The 17,058-nt window shown below is 37.8% G+C and overlaps 1 protein-coding gene across 1 annotated transcript in view; it reads right to left on the bottom strand.

Annotated features, from left to right (window-relative positions):
- csrnp3 (cysteine-serine-rich nuclear protein 3) overlaps nt 1-16,770 on the bottom strand; it is a 62,948-nt gene extending 46,178 nt beyond the window's left edge. Inside the window, exons 1-2 of the mRNA XM_048194649.1 lie at nt 16,597-16,770; nt 15,105-15,136 (exon numbers count right to left, since the gene is read on the bottom strand). The gene's annotated coding sequence lies outside the window, so the exon portion shown is untranslated. The remainder of the gene's footprint in view (nt 1-15,104; nt 15,137-16,596) is intronic.
- Between the last annotated feature and the right edge of the window lie 288 nt (nt 16,771-17,058).

The raw sequence follows: 17,058 nt of genomic DNA, 5'->3' as shown, positions 1-17,058 counted from the left end.
GATTCTGTCAAACATCACAACCATTTCAAGCCATTACCTCACCGGATGATCCCGGGAGACACATGCACGGTGTTTCGTTGCTTTCCAGAAGTTTAATTGTGGATTTTCTTTTGAAGTGTAGCTGTTGTTTATTTATTTATTTACTTACTTGTGGGAACCTAAAGCTTGCTGGTTGGCATTATTTGTGGAATTAAATTAAGGTTTGGTAGATGGATCGGGTGGATGGATGGATGAATGGATCGGATGGATGGATGGATGGATCAGATAGATGGATGAATGGATCGGATGGATCAGATGGATGGATGGATGGATCAGATAGATGGATCGGGTGGGTGGATGGATGGATGGATGGATGGATGGATGGATGAATGGATCGGATGGATGGCTGGATGGATGGATCAGATGGATCAGATAGATGAATCGGGTAGATGGATGGATGGATGAATGGATCAGATGGATGGATCAGATGGATGGATGGATGGATCAGATGGATCAGATAGATGGATCGGGTGGGTGGATGGATGGATGGATGGATGAATGGATCGGATGGATGGCTGGATGGATGGATCAGATGGATCAGATAGATGAATCGGGTAGATGGATGGATGGATGAATGGATCAGATGGATGGATCAGATGGATGGATGGATGGATCAGATGGATCAGATAGATGGATCGGGTGGATGGATGAATGGATCGGATGGATGGATGGATGGATCAGATAGATGGATTGGGTGGGTGGATGAATGGATGGATGAATGGATCGGATGGATGGATGGATAGATGGATCAGATGGATGGATCAGATGGATCAGATAGATGAATCGGGTAGATGGATGAATGGATGAATGGATCAGATGGATCAGATAGATGGATAGGGTAGATGGATGAATGGATGAATGGATCAGATGGATGGATGGATGGATCAGATGGATCAGATAGATGAATGGATCAGATAGATGGATCGGGTGGGTGGATGAATGGATGAATGGATCAGATGGATCAGATAGATGGATAGGGTAGATGGATGAATGGATGAATGGATCAGATGGATGGATGGATGGATCAGATGGATCAGATAGATGAATGGATCAGATAGATGGATCGGGTGGGTGGATGAATGGATGAATGGATCAGATGGATGGATGGATCAGATGGATCAGATAGATGGATCGGGTAGATGGATGGATGGATCCGATGGATGATAGATGAATGGATCAGATAGATGGATCGGGTGGGTGGATGAATGGATGAATGGATCAGATGGATGGATGGATCGGATGGATGGATGGATCAGATAGATCAGATAGATCAGATAGATGGATGGATGGATGAGATGGATGGATGGATTGGATGGATGGATGGATGGATGGATGGATGGATGGATCAGATAGATGAATCGGGTGGATGGATGGATGGATGGATGGATGGATGGATGGATGAATGGATTAGATAGATGGATAGATGAACGGATCAGATAATGTTTATATATTTGATCATACTTGGAAAAAAAAAAGAGTGGACGAACACTTAATTTCCCAGAACGGATTACATGTGTTCAATTACTTTCAACTCCAATGTATTAAATTCCTCTTCTTATGCATGGCTTCTGATGCTGTTATAGAGACGTCTTTGTTTCCGTCATAGTCTTTGCACACTGAGTAAAAATACCACTACTGCTGCAAGTAAGCAGACAGAGTAAACGTCCTCTTAAAGAAGAGCTGTTCTCAAGCATAGAAGAATGATGTATCCTCCCTCAATCCACTGCTTAATGCACAGATACAGACAGACAGGAACACCGTCAGTCTGGATCTGTCCTAAACATCAACGGTAAACCATAAACTGTGATGCAGTGAAGACAGTTATAATCTCTTTGCTAAAGACTGATGGCTAATTATGATTTATAACAAATTATCTGCCAGTTTTAACATCACTGGCACATCAGTCCAGCTATGGCAGACAGCGCCAATTAGCATGTTAGTCATTCATATCTGATGGACTGACTGTTGCAGCTTGGTTGTCACTAGCGCAGATATTACCATATGGCAAACGTCTTGCCGTACAGTTTTTTCCACTCATATTAAAATTGGTTTCCATAGTGATTGGTGGTAGTGGGGAGACAGACCAAAAACAGTATTGAGCATTTATATTGTGAGCAGTGCTAGACTGATATATCGGTCAGAATGATTAAACATAAAATATTTATTGGAATTGGATGATAACTGTCAGATAAATGTCCGAAACAGGTTCAGGCCTTAATTGATTAAGGTTCATCTTGTGGAACATACATACATACATACATACATCCATCCATCCATCCATCCATCCATCCATCCTATAAAAATATGCTGCCTTTGAAAATAACATTGATTAAATCATATGTCATAAACTTCAAAGCATTTGTGATTTACCTGAATCAATTTTCCTCTTTCCCATCTCTCTTCTCTTTCTCTCTCACTCTTTGCCTTTTACAGTCAGCATGTATGTTGGGTAGCAATGAGTTAGTACACAGATAAAGACATGCTGAAGTAATTTCACATTCTGATAATTAGAGCTGCACAATTAAAGTTGATTATTAAACCACAAAAGTCTGTGATTTAATTAAGCAGTGTGCCGTGTACATCACAGTGAATGGGCAGCACTCTGTTTTGTCTGTCAGCAATGTGATTTTAGAACAAAAAGGTTCATTTTATTTTCATATTTGTGTAAGGTCTAATATTTTCAATAAGTTTCTATGTAAATCTAAAGGTCCTTGCACACTGAGTCCGAAATTTTTGTATGCGTTTTTTTTGTATTTGTCACTCCTAAAAATTCCCCATCCAATCCTGAGATTGCATAGAGAGGAAGGAGAGTTCCACCTCCTTATCAAGGAGCTGCGAGATTATCCCAAGCGATTCAAAGTTTATTTCAGGATGTCAGTGGCTCAGTTTGATGCTTTGCTAGTGATACTGGAAGCCACATATTAAAAAGAAGACCACCAATTTCCATGAATACATTGATCCTGAACAGAGACTGGCAGTATGTCTATCAACTTGTCAGACGCCACTTCGTTTCACTTGTACGGTGGCTCTGATTTATCAAAACACCTCTCAAAATGCTTGCTACGGATGCAAAAAAAAAAAAAAAATTAATGATAAATTTCGGATGAGAATTTTGAACTTTGTAAGAAAAATGCATTTAGGGAGGCAATGTCTCAAAAAAAAGGATGTGACATTAAAAAGTGTAAACATCACTAGTTTTTATACTGTCCAACAGCGACACCCGCAGGTGAAGTTACAGCGGGAGGCTTGCCTCCCCTGATCCCATTGACTTTAAACAGACCCCTTAAAGTGTGTGTAATTGAGAATGAATGGGGGAAAGTCATTTGAGAGGAGGCAAAGCCTGGATGTGATCGGTTATGATTGGTTTGTGCGATAAATCCCGCCTCTTAATTTTGTGCACGTTCTCGAATCGGCCTAATGATGGTGTTAATGAGAAGACTAATTAAAAAGCAAGTAAACCACTCAGACACTTAGAAATCACCGCTTTATGTCACGTCAAAATCAAACTTGAAATGGCCTGAAAACATGATGACTGTGGGGGATTTAGAGAGCAATCAGCTTGGTGAAATTAACCGCCTTTAGTTATTATTTAGGAATAAATGTAAAAATGCGTAAAAACACTATCTTGATGAAATTTATGCTTGGTTTTAATAAATAGAACATTACATGCTGTAGCTAGTGAAAAAAATCTAAATAGAATTGTATTTGGTCTCTCTTTTTTATGTAATGTTTATTTAACCAGAAAAATTAAGTGGAACAGGGGCCTAAATTTACATTTGATATACAGTCAAACCAAAAACTATTCATTTTTGATATATTTTCACTAGTGGGTGCAGGACACTATAGTTAATTTATGTAAGTGAGGATATCAAAATAAAGTAAACTGTGACATATCATACCCAAAAATTCTTCATACATTGGACTACCAGTAAAACTGATAAAAATTTGGAACCAAAAATTATTCAGACACTTTGACCTGAGCATGTTTTGCTTAAGTGTTATCTGACATAATTAAGATTAATTTTTTTTTCTGACAGTTTAACTCTGAGATCTTGTCATATTTTAAAACACCACAGCACACCACTGATATATATATATCAGGCTGGTTTTTGAAATGAGAAGTACAATAATTAAAAGGCAGCATACGATTTATTAATGCATCTCTTTTATGCTTGAAAACAAAAGGCTGCATGTGTTTTGACATCCCCTTGCGACGGCCTTCCAGACGCAGGGATAAACTGTCACACCTTCAGTGATGATGGCCCTCAATGCTGCTCTATTGAATTTTAATGATGTTATTTGGAGAGTTGTAATTAACTCTAGGCAGATCGAGAGGTGACGAGACTCCCTAACTTCCTGTTTATAAAACCATGAGCTCTGTTACTGCAGGATCTCACTGCAGTATAATTAACTAGAGTTTCACATTTTCTGATGGTAATGCTAAGGTATTCTGGATGGTTGCCAAGGTGTTGCTACAAGGTTTCTGGGTGGTTGCTAGGTGGTTCCTATGGTGCTCTGGGTGTTCTTTATTATTGTTCCAGGTCAATGCTTTTTTTACCATTCAGTTTTTTTTTTTCGCATTTTTTTTGCTAATCTGGTTATTTCACATTATTTGATATTTGTCTCTCTGTAATGTCCTTCTTGTTATGTTCTCCTGTTGTTTAATTAATTAATATCGATTATATTTGATTTCTTTCATCCCCAACCCTAAGTTTTCTTTTAATTTTTAAAGTCTTAATTCTTTAATTTTTAAGTCTTTTTTGTTGTTGTTGTTGCTTTAATCTCAGTGTAAAGCGACCATGAGTGTTAGGGGCCGTTTACACAACACCTTTTTCAACTAAAAATGGAAAACTTTTTTTGCATTTTGGCTGTTCATTTACATGATTTTAGGGGCCTGAAAATGCAAACTTTTGAAAACGTGTTTTAAAGTGCAAGTTTATGAATACGATACCATTATCATTTCCGTGTAAACCACAAAAACATAAACTTTTTAAAATGGTGACATCATGCGTATTACGTTTTCAGTCTATAGGCGCGTAGTGTTTCTTTACAAAGTGACATCGCCATCTACTGGCCTGACAGCATAATACAGCGCAAATCAGTATAAACAGGATCGTTTTGACAGCGTTGTCGTCTGTACTCAAAATACACAAAGGAAAAACTTGTCCATGTTTTGTACATTGTTGTTGTGTAAATGTAGGTCTGATTAAATAATAATCAATAATAATAATAATAATAATAATAATAATTTTATAATTAATATTATATAATTATTATAAATAATAAGGGCTGCATGATTAATCACAATTAACATGGAAACACGCTTAAACCAGTTTGGCTTAATGCAATCATGAAATCACAAAGGCTGTGATTATTTTCTTTATGTACAGCTTGTCAGTGAAACACGGCTCTGTGATCAGTAGTAAATGTTGCTCCATCTGAAAGCACTGCGAGTTTGAGTCGCTTATAACCTGCATTTGAAAAAGCAACACGCGTCAAACATCTTTCCAAATATGAGAAGCATTTATGAACCTCAACAACAGACAACATTTAATAGCATGTTTTTATTCCAAACTCACTTCATAACATCAGTTGAGTTTTTGAAAACATCCTTCTGTAAGATGATATGGCTTCTTAACACAGAATAAGGCACACAACATGTTATTTCATAGTATTCTGTACAGTGTTGATTAGCATTGCATTATAAATACAGGCTTGAGTAGACGTAGTCGTGTGTTTATTGGTCATGTTTATTCTATCAAAGCATTTCAGTCTTCTGTTTATTCAGCTACAGCGATAGTATGATGCCCATAAGGATTTCCTGGAATGACGTGCGTTATATCGTACTTCTGCGGGGCATATTTGGAGTTTCTGCACGAGAGCGCCCTCTGGCCATATTTCAGATGGAGCAGCATTTACTGCTGATCACAGAGCCATGCTTCACTGAGAAGCTGCGCATAAAAATTACAACCTTTGCCAAATCATGTGCAGTTTAATTTTGATTAATTGTGCAGCCCTATAAATAATATATAAAAATATATATATATATATATATATATATATATATATATATATATATATATATATATATATATATATATATTAGGGTGTAACGGTACGCGTATTCATACCAAACGGTTCACGGGGCAAATTCCAAACGGAAGTGATCATCCCTATGTGAGCAGGACACGCGCGTGCCATTTGGAATGCACTTGGCAAAGGGAGCGGCGTAATTTCCTCATTATCTTCAGCTGGGATGTTCCCGTGACAACGCAGCACAGTGTCCATCAGCAGATGTCGCTGTTTTAACGGCATAATTCTTTTTTTTTTTTAGCCTAACTGTTGCAAATAAAAAACATACATTTTATATTTTAATTTGTTTTTTTTTAAATATGTTATATAATTAGTAATATATATAAAACTTTTAAAAATATAAATTGTATATTTATGCTGGCGCTGCATTGTCAGGGGAACATCCCAGCTGAAGATAATGAGAAAATTACGCCGTTCCCTTTGCCAAGTGCATTCCAAACAGCTACATATACTGTAGCACGTGCATGCCCTGCTCGGAATAGGGATTATCACATAGGGCATAGGGATGATCACTTCCATTTGGAACTTGCCCCGTGAACCGTTCGGTATGAATATGCATACCGTTACACCCTTATATATATATATATATATATATATATATATATATATATATATATATATATATATATATATTAAACTTTCTTTCTGAGGCAGATTTGGCTGATCTGCTATAGACAACAATTCATAAATAGTGTTCTGAAAATAAGCATTACAATAAAAATGCACACAAATTTAGCTGTTTTATGTTTACATTTAATTTAAATTAGATTGAACAATTTTATATTGGTTCTTTAAGTTACTGAATAAACTAGAATTGTAATTTTTCTTGCTTCAGCAAACAATTTTTCCCTGACCTTGTCACAATGCATTAAGGAATCGCCTTCTCCAAGAAGGATGCAAGTGATGCTGCCTTTAAATATAGCAAAAAGAATGTGTTTTAGAAGGCAGTAATAACACACCTGTCCTCAACAGGGCATCTTTCATGTCCGTAACACAAACAACGCAAGCCAGGTTACATGCCAAAGTTTAATATTTAGGGTTAAGGGTTTGATCAAATCCATAACTCTAAGTATAAGCAATAGCAATGCTTAATGGCTGAGTGCTACAGTAACCTGCATGCTACATCACGCGGAAGTCAAACACACTCTACGAAAGCATCAAATCATTTGCTGCATGGGAAATGGAAGACCAGCAGGTCAAGGCAACATATTATCCATCGTTTCATTTGTGTCTGTGTGTGTGTGTTTGCTCTATATGCCATGTAATTGTGCGAAAAGCTCGATCTGAAAAAAGCCCATGCGCTCTCCTCTAGACTCATAATAGGCAAGACACGGACTGAACATTCCATACAGGCGTCATGGCAACCGGTCATGGCTGAATCTCAGAATATGAGAGAGATAGAGAGAGTCCGACTGCCGAGCGCTGATGAGACGCATCAAACACTGCTCGCCTCTAATTGATCTCTAAGAGTCTTTCTGTCACCAACAAAGAGCTTCTACTGACTGAATGAGCATCTCAGTTCAACTGACGGCACTATTAAATAAATTGAGATGGGCAATTTGTAGTTTATAAAGACAGACTACTCTGTTTGTATATTTAAATGTACTCTCAGCGTATAAAGGAATGACATATGCATGCCAATGACATAGTGAAATTAACTATTTTCAATGTCCCACTTCACCTCAGATACAGTAATTTCAGTATGAATAAAGCGATAAGCCATGAGTTATACGTTACAGTGATTTCATTGTAAATAAGGCAGAGAAAATCCTCAACACAAGTACAAAAACAAGAATGGCAATACATTGTGTGAATGTTGTCCTATTGCACATACTGTTGCGTTGAGGTTGTCAACGTAAGACACGTTCCTAACATATTTTGCTGATCTTGGAACAACATTCCTGTCTGAAAATGTAGCCCTAACCCTAGCCTTAAACCTAACCCTATTCCTAAAATCAGAGTAAAAATAACACTGATGTAGAAGCACCTAACCCTGGTTGTAAGCCTAAACTTGACATAAACCATAAACTTGTCCTTTAAATCTGATCGGTTGATTGGAATGTTGTACTTGGTGAAATCACGTTCACCATGTTGAGGTATATGCTTAAATGTATGCACCAATATATGTTGATATTTAGCTAGCTAAAACCGTTTATAAGATTTAAATTCTTTTTATGTCTGTTGCTTCACAATGACAGTGTCTGACCTGAGAAAACTGGTCATTGATGCAGACGGTTTATGCTAATGCACTCTTTAGAGCAAGACATGCAATGAATATTCAAGCTCATGTAGCTATAAGTGTTTTTGTTCATATTGTTTCCGGACTGAGGATTGTTCTTAACTGTGATTAGCCTTTGCAAACTTAAATGTTAATGTGTTAATGTATATATATATTAGGGCCGTCACACGATTAGAATTTTTTATCTAATTAATTACACGATGTGGCGATTAATCTAATTCATCGCAAATTAATTGCACATAAAATTTGGCTGAGATATTACCCCCAAAAGATCATTTAAAGTCATTATTGTGTTAAATGAGAAAAGCATCAAATAGACATTACAAAAAGTAGCTTTAGAAAAAAAAAATATTACAAATAAACTTTTAGGCTTCAACGGCCATGAGGGTGAGTAAATGATGACAGAATTTTAATTTTTGGGTGAACTTTACCTTCAATTAACATATTAGTTTTTTACTAATATGGAAATATGAATATAATATAATATAATGAATATATTTTTTTAAATTAAATGATACTTTAAATAAGAAACTAAAACTGCCAGTAGGTGGTGGTAAATGTCTAAATGAGTAAGTCATTGAGTCATTCATTCATTCGATTCGTTCAAATGACACCTGGATATATTAGGCAGCAAGTGAACATTTTGTCCTCAAAGTTGATGTGTTAGAAGCAGGAAAAATGGGTTAGCACAAAAAATTGTGATGGCTAGACGACTGGGTTAGAACTCCAAAACTTCCCGGTCTGCAGTGGTCAGTAAAATTGGTCCAAGGAAGGAACAGTGGTGGGCACCCTGACTGGTCTGCAGCTATGCAGCCCCATATGCAACAAATTGTGATGCACTGTGTATTCTGACACCTTTCTATCAGAACCAGCATTAACTTCTTGAGCAATTTGAGCTACAGTAGCTCGTCTGTTGGATCGGACCTCACGGGCCAGCCTTCGCTCCCCACGTGCATCAATGAGATTCGGCCGCCCATGACCCTGTCGCCGGTTCACCACTGTTCCTTCCTTGGAGCACTTTTGATAGATACTGACCACTGCAGACCGGGAACACCCCACAAGAGCTGCAGTTTTGGAGATGCTCTGACCCAGTCGTCTAGCCATCACAATTTGGCCCTTGTCAAACTCTCTCAAATCCTTACGCTCGCCCATTTTTCCTGCTTCTAACACATCAACTTTGAGGACAAAATGTTCACTTGCTACCCAATATATCCCACCCACTAACAGGTGCCGTGATGAAGAGATAATCAGTGTTATTCACTTCACCTGTCAGTGCTCATAATGTTATGCCTGATACAAGTATATTTGAACTACTGGCACATCAGGCCCAGTCCTGAATGTTTCTGAAGAAAGTTAGCCATGCAGAGTGTACCATGCATCTGAAAGAATTCACATATCAGAGACAGAAATGTAAGCATGGACCCGTGCCTATAAAAACACGGCCCAGAACTGAGGGTGTAGTGTGTAGGAACCACCCTGTATGTTTCGCTTCACTACCACAATACTGCTGTATCCAGCAGGCTGGAAACGGCTTTGTTTCTCCTCATTGCGTTTGCTCTGTATATCAGAAACAGATTACGGTGTTCTTTCTACCACTTTCTGTATTTTCTTTCCTTTTCATTTTTTTCCTGAAGGCATGCATGCATGTTATAGTACAGAGCACATTCATCGATCAAACCGACGCTTCTGTCGGTCTGGTTTTCCTCTTCCACCAGGGCACGATGCTTCCCCGACATTTTACAAGGCGTTTTACAAGTCCATATGAATAGATTGCCTGGTCGCATTTATACGCACATGCAAATTTCAGTCATTCCTATACAAAAGGGAAGCAAATTGATTTGGCTGCATGCACGTAAGTGCATGTGTGAAGACGTCATGCGGAGAGAGACAGAGCGCTGGGCTGTTATCAGGGAAAACGGCATGCCACCTCTCCTGTGAATCTTTAATGGGCGGGATTCAGCGCTCTGGCGGCATTGCCATCTGTGCACGGGTTAGAGCCATGCATGGAAGATTTAGTTATTCAAATGACCCAGCTTAATCAGCCCCTCCTAGCAGACTGGAAATCCATTCTGTAAATGTTGCCGTGTCCTTTGAGTGTGTCATATAGAGTAATTAAATCATGTTCCCACGGGGAAGATTTGAAAGGATAAACAGATGCAGTCAAGAGTGGTGTGAACACAGAGCCTCTTGGATCATGATCTGAAAACATCTGAAAGGTGTGTAGGCAAGAGAGCTGGCTTGTATGCTCAGCTTTGCTGCTTTTCTATGCGTGTGAACGTGCTGGAGTCGTGATTAAAGCGATAGTTCACCCGAAACATGGAAACTGTCAACATTTACACAGCCTCACGTCATTGCGACCTGTATCATCTTCCTTGAAACAGAAAAAATAAATATTAGATAGAATGTCAGACCAAAATGTAAGTCATTGTTCGATGATTAATAAAATAAGACAAATTGCATTAGGTTGCGTCTAAAATCGCATACTTCCCTACTATATTGTAGGCGAAAAACAGTATGTGACAAAAGAAGAGTATAAAAGAATAGGCAAAATGTACCCGGATGACCTTCCGGAGAGATTCTGAAGTCTGCATATCATGAATATTTTACCATCCCCATGAGGCCATGGGAGAGAATTTGTGAATGGAGGTGAAGTGACGCAACTGACGCTGGTATCACATGATAATGACAACGTGATGAATGTAGTACGTCCAGGTTACATTCATTCTACACACATTCATACTATATAGAACATTTGGTAACACATTACTTAAAGCCTTTATATATAATTCATTATAAAAGTATTTTAATGTATTAATTATGCCTTGTAATGCACCTTATAAGCATTACAAGACAAATATCCAATTTCAGATCTAACAAGGAATCTTATAATGCATTTTAATTTTGGTTACAATTATTTATAAAAATATATAATGCATTATAACATACATTATGAATACCTTTATAATGCATTATATACTGGATAAAGGCTTTACGTGTTACCGAACATCTTTAGTGCTCGAAAAGTAATAATTCTACATTTTTTAAGCTTAAAACAAGAAAAACAAAAAAAACAAACAAATGATCAATATTGCAAGACATTCCAGATAAACTTTAATTCATTCTCTGAAAATATGTCTAATATCTCATGCAATTTTGCTCCTCAAATAATGTATTTTTTTAAAGGATGTTTAGATATTTGAACTGGAAAACTAAAAGATTCTTTTCATTTAAGAAATGGCACCTGGTTCGAGGTCACTGACACATGACACATGACAGGGGTTTCGGCACTGAATATTGACCTTTTGAATATTGAATTTTGCAATGTTGTTCATACAAAGCTATCTTATGACTTCAGAAGACTGAATTAAATGTATAAAGCAATTATTATTATTATTATTATTATTATCATTATACTGTATTATTATGGTGTTTTTAGCTGTTTGGCAGTAAATCACCCTCCACTTCTGTTTCATTCCGTTACAAAAGAGCAGCTTGGACTTTCTGTCTAACGTCTCATTTTATGTTCACGGAAAATAATACAGGGTCAGAAAGACAAGACATGAGTAATGCCAGCATTTTCATTTTGGGAGAAACTATTTTTTAAGTATGCGTGCACAATATTATTATTGGATATATATTCATGAAGATGAATGTGCATCTTCTTTTCATTCCATTGTGTTAGCCTGTATGTACAGTAAGACTGTGTGGGCAGATTTTGCAGTTTTCAGAAAATGTCCCCAGAGGAATAGCAAACCCTGATGAAATTTCCTCATCACTATTTAGAAAAAAAAAAAAAAAGAACTTGCCAAAAGTACAATATAATGTAAGTCTATGGGAATTCTAACTAGATTTTCTGAAGAAATATCTGTGCAAAACTATCTGCTGCAATGCTAATGTGTTATGGGTGGTTGCCAGGGCATTGCCATGCAGTTGCTAGGGTGTTTTTGGTGGTTGTTAGGCTATTGCCATGCAGTTGTGTTTTTAGCACGTTGCTATGCAGTTGCTAGGGTGTTTTTGGAGGCTGCTAGGCCTTTGCCATGCAACTGTGTTTTAGCACATTGCTATGCAGTTGCTAGGGTGTTATGATTGGTTGCCAGGGCATTGCCATGTAGTTGTGTTTTTAGCACGTTGCTATGCAGTTGCTAAGGTGTCCTGGGTGGTTGCCAGGTCATAGCCATGCAGTTGTGTTTTTAGCATGTTGCTGTGTGGTTTCTAGGGTGTTCTGAGTGGTTGCCAGGGCATTGCCACGCAGTTGTGTTTTTAGCACGTTGCGATTGCTAGGGTGTTCTGGGTGGTTGCAAGGGCATTGCCATGCAGTTGTGTTTTTAGCACGTTGCTATGCAGTTGCTAAGGTGTTCTGGGTGGTTGCCAGGGCATTGCCATGCATTTGTGTTTTTAGCACGTTGCTATGCAGTTGCTAAGGTGTCCTGGGTGGTTGCCAGGGCATTGGCATGCAGTTGCGTTTTTGGCATGTTGCTGTGTGGTTTCTAGGATGTTCTGGGTGGTTGCCAGGGCGTTGCCATGCAGTTGTGTTTTTAGCACGTTGCGGTTGCTAGGGTGTTCTGGGTGGTTGCCAGGGCATTGCCATGCAGTTGTGTTTTTTAGCACGTTGCTATGCAGTTGTTAGGGTGTTCTGGGTGGTTGCCAGGGCGTTGCCATGCACTTGTGTTTTTAGCACGTTGCTATGCAGTTGTTAGTGTGTTCTGGGTGGTTGCCAGGACGTTGCCATGCAGTTGTGTTTTTAGGACGTTGCTATGCAGTTGCTAGGGTGTTCTGGGTGGTTGCCAGGGCATTGCCATGCAACTGTGTTTTTAGCACGTTGCTATGCAGTTTCACGAGTTCACATATACATATAATTAAACAGAGTAAAGATATGCGCATTTGCCGCGCTGTCTGGGGGGAGGGCTCCGAGCTCAGAATTTTGGCCTAAACCCACAGTACCCCCCTCCAGTAGTGGTAAGAATAGATAGAACTAGAAAGTGAGGAGATGGGGTGGAGGAGGGATGCTGATAAACTGTCAAACGAACAGGTAAGTCTGCTGTATTTATACCTCTTGTCATTGGTTGAGTTGATTCACTGAATGCTCTCCACTTGTGCTAAATGGTTTAATTATCTGAACCCGTTCCTTACGAACTTTGTTTATAAAACATTTCTATGGTGTTCTGGGTGGTTGCCAGGGCATTGCCATGCAGTTGTGTTTTTAGCACGTTGCTATGCAGTTGCTAGGGTGTTCTGGGTGGTTGCTAGGGCAAGTTTTTATGATAATCTGGCTCGGGTCCCTCTTTCAATGTAAGTCCTGTTTTATCATCCATCAAGCAAAAATCATAAATCTGATCACTTGAAAAAGTACTGGAACATCTTTCCTCAACAAGCATGATTTGAGGTTACGCACAAAGTTTAATACTTCAAATATGAGCAATAGTAATAACGATGCTTGCCTAATTAGCAAACCCCTAATTAGTTTATTTTAAGAATAACAGATGTGACGGAGGCCTCTGCAAGGACGTACACACACAATTATTTGCGCATGCTGTGAAGCGCTGCCATTCTCAGCTGGACTCTTCCTGATGTCAAAAGAAGCTGCTGGATTTGCAACAAAGGAAGTTCATAACAAGCTGCAGCGGCACACAGTGTCTTTCTCGCTCTCTCTCTTGCTAATATCAATAGCTTGGCCTCTACGGACCAATCTTCTCCCAATCACACATTCTCCACCTCGCACGGCTACAGTCTTTAATTAGTTAAAGTGTCACACAGTTACGCCATGCGTGTCCCTGCAGACCACAAGCCAGCTACAAACTCACTCTACTGAACAAAGGACGAACAATCAGTGATTTTATTCAGCGGATTCAATGTATGGCAGAAAAATGAATCAGAGCTGCCTTTAAAGTCATCAAGAAATCAAACTTTTCACAATCCAATCAATACACGTTGGATAAAATAGTACCTCCCTACAGTTGTAAATAAAACAAAGATGATTGGAGTACATTTTACAGAAAAACACCATTTAAGTTTTTCTATTTCATGAAATTTACTAGCAATTCCTAAGTGAAAAATGTTTCTTGGTATATTTCACAATTCATTGCAAACAAACAGCAAGTAACACACTGAATGTGAAAATGTGAAATTTTGAAGTAGAAAGACACAAAGTGAAATGGGATTTTCTTGTTAAACATACTCCAATAATCTGTTTTATTTACAACTTCGAAAAATCATTTTTTATAGTGTATTCTGTTTCACTTAAAAATATCACATTATGGAGCTAAAATGGATTGCAAACTGTGACTTCATGCTGACTTGAGGGCATTTCTTCTGAAAGTCAAATGACTGATGAACCTCATTAATTATTAATCTGAGCAGAGGCATTATAAGCATCAAATCAACTGAATGTAATGAATGCACACTCAATCTTGAGTTAAAGAGACATCAAAACATCTAGATTGGTTGATTTCATGAATCAAGCAAGCATTGTATTCACAATCCTATTTGCATGAATGAAGAGCTTTTGTATTCTCAGTTGGTAAAGCATGATGCTAGCAACGCCTAAGTCATGGATTTGACTCCCAGAGACAACTGTTAAATGCCTATAACTATAAATTGCTTTGGATAAAAGCTTCTGCAAAATCAGTAATGTTAATGATGCATGACTGTCACAGCAAATAATACACAGGTAATCACAAACCACTCTGAGAGCCTAGAACATTTTACAAAACAGACAAAAAATCCATTCTCTTACCTTAAATGCAGAATGGAACAGGCTTTAATTTTCTGCAGAAAAAAGAAATAAATTAATATTAATAATGTTATGAGGGAAAAAGAGTTCAGCATGACTGCAGCCCATATTTAAATGTACCAATTTTTTGAAAACCAACATTCTGCTTATTATGTTTTTTTCTCCCTCCAATAATGGGTAAGAGCAGCCATTACAGCACTGGCAGTAGAGTGGGCTGATGCGGACCCTTTATGAATGCTGCCTCATTACTGGAGGGAGTGTTCCCAGGGGAGGGGGGCAAAGCAGAGCACTGCCTGACACAGCTGCAGATTCTCAGGGAGAGATGCGATGGCAGCCTGCCTCCTCCCTGGCACTCTGGTTCACTGACTTTCAGTGGCAGGAGAACAGGGTTGTGAGAGAGGTCACACACATTATTGCCATACAGCTACTCCCTCAAGCATGCATGCATATATATATATATATATATATATATATATATATATAATATGCGTGCATAACATTTATACATACATATACATGTACGACATATATATGCATATATAGCGCATTTATAGTGCATGCACAAAGCACACCCAATGTGCAAGATGCATGTATGTGCAATAAGTAGAGATTGTTTGATACTGTAATTTGTTTGACCAATTATTTTACTGATACTAACTCTGCTACATTCTACTTAATTGGTTCTTGTTTTTTAATACTAGGCCTGCTAACAAATAATATCATTTAAACAAAAGTGTTCACAGGTAAAATAACTTATCTTAATACTGTATATATATAATATAATATAATATTAAAATAAATCATGTTAATTAAAATTATTATGCTAACATTTTTTATTTATTTATTTTTATCATATACTCTACACGCGAGAGAAAATCATACTCATCGCGCAGATTTCAATATAACATAGTATAATATAATATAATACAATATTAAAACAAAACGTGTTAATTAAAATTATTATGCTAACATTTCTTTTTATTTATTTATTTTTGCATTTTTTTTATTATTATTGCTGGAATTATACCCAGACATTTTTTACTTTAAGAGAGAGAGAAAAAAAAACATGTTCACCACAGAAAAGGTGGTCATTTTGTATGCATTGCATTTTTTAATAGCTAACTTTATAATATAGCTAACAATATCTGTTTAAACATGCAGTCTAATTGATAATAAATAATAATAATAATAATAATAAAGTATTATTATTATTATTATATTTTCACTGTTTCAAACGTTTTTACTGTTGTGGCCTACAATTATTTATATTATATATATTGTCAAAAAAAAGAAGAAATAAAACAAATAAAAATCGGCAATGAATATTAGTTACACGAACATAAAAATAATCTGAAAAAAATAATATATATCGATATCTAATTCCATGGATCAGCTGTAACACACCTTTATGAACGTATGGGAACAGACACTGTTCACGTCACTCCGTTATCGCTTCCATTCAAAACTGACAATAGGGAATAAACGAGCGACTTACCATTCATACTGATAAACCACCGTCAGATGATCGCACATCATATACTCTACACGCGAGAGAAAATCATTCTCATCGCGCGGATTTTAATGCTGGATTCGTACAGAACCGGCATCTGCCGCAGCTACACCTCTGACATGAACGGCAGGAGCCGACAGAAGAAACAATGGTGCAGACGAGCCCACAAACTAACAATCCTACTACAGCCAAGGCTTAGCTCATGAATATTGATTAGCTCTTGCTGACGCGCGTGAGCTACCTTCCAATGGAGAACTCTTGGCTTATGAATATTAATTAGATAGTGTCGACGTTCTGTTGTTACCGTTCAATGGCGAAGGCTGGGCTCTTGAATATTAAGCAGCAAGTCTTTCCCGTAGTAGGATTCGTAAACTGGCTGCAGTGGGACTTGAGCGTGAGCCAGCGGCCACTAGAGAGCCACACAAGTGTCTTCCGAGGGGATTCAAG

The sequence above is a fragment of the Megalobrama amblycephala genome, linkage group LG6 (assembly GCF_018812025.1).
Source record: "Megalobrama amblycephala isolate DHTTF-2021 linkage group LG6, ASM1881202v1, whole genome shotgun sequence".
Classification (NCBI taxonomy): Eukaryota; Metazoa; Chordata; class Actinopteri; order Cypriniformes; family Xenocyprididae; genus Megalobrama; species Megalobrama amblycephala.
This window is presented reverse-complemented; position numbering and strand designations above follow the sequence as displayed.